A 4,789-nucleotide genomic window follows, 5' to 3' on the forward strand; every position below is an offset into this window, starting at 1 on the left:
CCATGAATGATCAAAAGACCGAATGGTCAAAAGACTAGACAGTCAAAGACACCTAGTACAATAGTAAAAAGTTCTATTTATACTAAACTAGTTACTAGGGTATACAAAAATAAGTAATTGATGCAGAAATCCACTTCTGGGGCCCACTTGGTGTGTGCTTAGGATGAGCTTGAGCTTTACATGTGCAGAGGCTTCTCTTGGAGTTAAACGCCAAGTTGTAACGTATTTTTGGCGTTTAACTCTGGTTTGTGACGTGTTTCTGGCGTTTGACTCTAGAATGCAGCATGGAACTGGCGTTGGACGCCATTTTACGACATCTAAGCTTGAACAAAGTATGAACTATTATATATTTCTGTAAAGCTCTAGATGTCTACATTCAAACGCCGTTGAGATCGCACCATTTAGAATTCTGTCGCTCCAGAAAATCCATTTCGAGTGAAGGGAGGTCAGAATCCAACAGCATCAGCAGTCCTTTGTCAGCCTTCTATCAGAGTTTTGCTCAGGTCCCTCAATTTCAGCCAGAAAATACCTAAAATCACATAAAAACACACAAACTCATAGTAAAGTCCATAAATGTGAATTTAGCCTAAAAACTAATGAAAACATCCCTAAAAGTAACTAGATCCTACTAAAACGTACCTAAAAACAATGCCAAAAAGTGTATAAATTATCCGCTCATCATTATTCTCCAAAGACAGCCAAGAAACGGGCTTCCAAGAGGTATTCTAGTAGGAGGAGGAAACATATTCTGAGGGATGAAAAAATTGGGGTAGAAGGTGCAGTAATTGATGGGCCTGAAGCAGGTGGTGGTGTGGAGGCTAGACATGGACTGGCTGGGAATACAATGACCTCAAGTTCTGATATTGTTGGGGAAGAGCTAGACTCAGATTATGAAAAGTCTTATGAATATGAGAGTGAAGCATTTAATAGTCCGGTGTCTGATGATGATGAAAATAGGACTGCATTTGATGCTTTCAATGAGGAGACAGAATATGGGGAAGTTGAATTTAAGGTGGGGAAAACATTCATCACAATGGAAAGTTTTAATAATGCAATAAAGGACTACTTTGTGTATGAAGGGAAGGATGTGATGTATCTAAAGAATGAAAAGAAGAGGGTGAGGGCTGCATGTGCAGGAGAGAATTGTCCTTGGTTGATTCTAACCTCTTGGAACAGTGCTGGGGGTGTTATCAGGTGAAGACACTAGTTAATGAGCACAAATGTGCTAGAGATTTTGGCAGTAATCTAGCTAGCAGAGAATGGGTGACATCAAAGTTAGTGAAAAGGCTACTGACTCAGCCTGAGTTAAAGCCTAAACAAAGGGATTATATGATAGAGGAGTACAATGTACATCTTAGTGAGAAAATGATAAGCGGAGGACTGAAGGTTGCCAAAGAGATAGTTATAGGTAATGAACAAGTTCAGTATGGAAAGCTTCGTGACAATCTGATGGAACTACACAGGAGTAATCCAGGGAGCACAGCTATGATTGATGTCATACCTCAGCCAGAGTCGCTGCCACTGTTCGACAAATTGTATATAAGTTTATATGCATGTAAAAGGGGTTTTATAGCTGGGTGCATGCCTCTAATCGGGTTGGCGGGTGTTTCTTCAAAGTTTACTATGGTGGACAGCTATTATCTGCAGTGGGGCAAGATGCCAACAACCACTTTTTTGTAATTACGTATGCTGTGGTTCCGAACGAATGTAAAGACACCTGGGGCTGGTTTTTTTCAGTATTGAAACAGGATCTGGGGGATTGCACTAAGTTGGGACTGAATTTTATCTCCAATCAACAAAAGGTCAGTGGTGCACGGAAATCACACTCACACTATGTAATTCCGCACAACTAACCAACAAGTGCACTAGGTCGTCCAAGTAATACCTTACGTGAGTAAGGGTCGATCCCACGGAGATTGTTGGTTTGAAGCAAGCTATGGTTATCTTATTATTCTTAGCCAGGATACCAATAGGATTCTTTAGCCTCAATTTTAAAAAGTAAAAGAGCATAAAATAAGTAATTGTTATGCAGTAATGGAGAATGTGTTGGAGTTTTGGAGATGCTTTGTCTTCTGAATCTCTGCTTTCCCCCTGTCATCTTCTTCACGCACGCAAGGTTCCTCCTATGGCAAGCTGTGTGTTGGTGGATCACCGTTGTCAATGGCTACCATCCGTCCTCTCAGTGAAAATGGTACAAATGCGCTATCACCGCACAGCTAATCATCTGTCGGTTCTTGATCATATCAGAATATGATCCATTGATCCTTTTGCGTCTGTCACTACGCCCAACACTTGCGATTTTGAAGCTCGTCACAGTCATCCAATCCCTGAATCCTACTTGGAATACCACAGACAAGGTTTAGACTTTCTGGATTCTCAAGGATACTACCAATGGATTCTAGCTTATACCACGAAGATTCTGATCAAGGAATCCAAGAGACATTCATTCAATCGAAAGTAGAACGGAGGTGGTTGTCAGGCACACGTTCATAGATTGAGAATGGTGATGAGTGTCACGGATCATCACCTTCATCATGGTTAAGTACGAATGAACATCTTAAAGAGAAACAAGCGTGTTTGAATGGAAAACAGAAATAATTGCATTAATTCATCGAGACGCTACAGAGCTCCTCACCCATAACAATGGAGTTTAGAGACTCATGCCGTCAAAAAGTACAAAGTTCAGATCTAAAATGTCATGAGATACAAAATAAGTCCTTAAAAATTGTTTAAATACTGAACTAGCAAATTAGGTTTACAGAAAATTAGTAAACTAAGATGGATAGTGCAGAAATCCACTTCTAGGGCCCACTTGGTGTGTGCTGAGGCTGAGACTTAAGCTTCTCACGTGCTTGGGCTGTTTCTAGAGTTAAACATCAGGTTATAACCTGTTTCTGGCATTTAACTCTAACTTGCAACCTGTTTCTGGCGTTCAACTCCAGAATGCAACATAGAACTGGCGTTAAACGCCAGTTTACATCATTTATCTTTGAGAAAAGTATGGATTATTATATATTGCTGGAAAGCCCTGGATGTCTACTTTCCAATCCAATTGAGAGCGCGCCAATTGGACTCCTGTAGCTCCAAAAAATCTATTCCGAGTGCAGGGAGGTCAGAATCCAACAGCATCAGCAGTCCTTTTTCAGCCTGAATCAGATTTTTGCTCAGCTCCCTCAATTTTAGCCAGAAAATACCTGAAATCACAGAAAAATACAAAAAACTCATAGTAAAGTCCAAAAATATGAATTTTTCCTAAAAACTAATAAAACTATACTAAAAACTAACTAAAACATACTAAAAACTATATGAAATTACCCCAAAAAAGCGTATAAAATATCCACTCATCACAACACCAAACTTAAACTATTGCTTGTCCTCAAGCAACTAGATAAATAAAATAGGATAAAAATAAATCAAGAAGCAATAGTATCTCAGAGTTTTAAGTGAAGCTCAGATTCTAATTTGATGAGCGGGACTAGTAGCTTTTTGCTTCCGGACAGTTTTGGCATCTCACTTTATCCTTTGAAATTCAGAATGATTGGCATCCATAGGAACTCAGACTTCAGATAGTATTATTGATTCTCCTAGTTTAGTATGTTGATTCTTGAATGCATCTACTTTATGAGTCTTGGCCGTGGCCCTAAGCACTTTGTTTTCCAATATTACCACCGGATACATAAATGCCACAGACACAAAACTGGGTGAACCTTTTCAGATTGTGACTCAGCTTTGCTAACGTCCCCAATTAGAGGTGTCCAGAGTTCTTAAGCACACTCTTTTGCTTTGGATCACAACTTTAACCACTCAGTCTCAAGCTTTTCGCTTGGACCTGCATGCCACAAGCACATGGTTAGGGATAGCTTGATCTAGCCGCTAAGGCCTGGATTAACTTCCTTGGGCCCTCCTATCCATTGATGCTCAAAGTCATGGATCCTTTTCACCCTTGTCTTTTGGTTTAAAGGGCTATTGGCTTTTTCTACCTCTTTTGTTTCTCTCTCTTTTTTTCACTACTTTTTCTTGCTTCAAGAATCAATTTCATGATTTTTCAGATCAGCAATAATATTTCTCTTGTTCATCATTCTTTCAGGAGCCAACAATTTTAACATTCATAAAATTCAATATAAAAAATATGCATTGTTCAAGCATTCATTCAGAAGACAAAAAGTATTGCCACCACAAATAAATAATTAGAATTTTCCTTATTAAGAATATTCTAAAAATCTACTATTTTATTCATGTTTGATGATGATGAGAAAAATAAATTATAGCTTAATTGGAGAAAAATTCAAAATAGAGATACTAATTACTACTACTTCATATATGACTTCTAAGGTAAATTCCTAATAAGAACAATTAACACAGAGTTAAAACTAAGATTAGGACTAAACAACCTTTATTTTGGGAGGTGGATGCTCCCTTAGTCTGTGGAATGTGTGGTCCTTCAAGAGACAGCTTCTGACGCTTCAATTCCCTCAGTTCATGCCTCTGCTCTTCTTGTTCCCCAAGCAGTTTGCAAAGCATGCTATTTTGATTTTTCTGTTCTTCCTTTAGTTGGTCCATAGCTTCTTGCAACTTGGTGACAGATGCTTCAAGACACTCCCAAAATTCAATTTGAGGGATTTCCGGGAGGAACTTCTGTGCTCTCCTCTTGATGGGGTCGTCCTGCACTTGTTGTCCTTCCATTGACTTTTTGGTGATTGGTCGGTCAACTGAGATATACTATAGTTCTTGTTTGCAATTGTGTAAAGTTCACAAGAAATCAGCTGATGAACTTTCACTTCTTTTCCCA

The sequence above is a fragment of the Arachis duranensis genome, chromosome 5 (genome assembly GCF_000817695.3).
Source record: "Arachis duranensis cultivar V14167 chromosome 5, aradu.V14167.gnm2.J7QH, whole genome shotgun sequence".
Lineage (NCBI taxonomy): Eukaryota > Viridiplantae > Streptophyta > Magnoliopsida > Fabales > Fabaceae > Arachis > Arachis duranensis.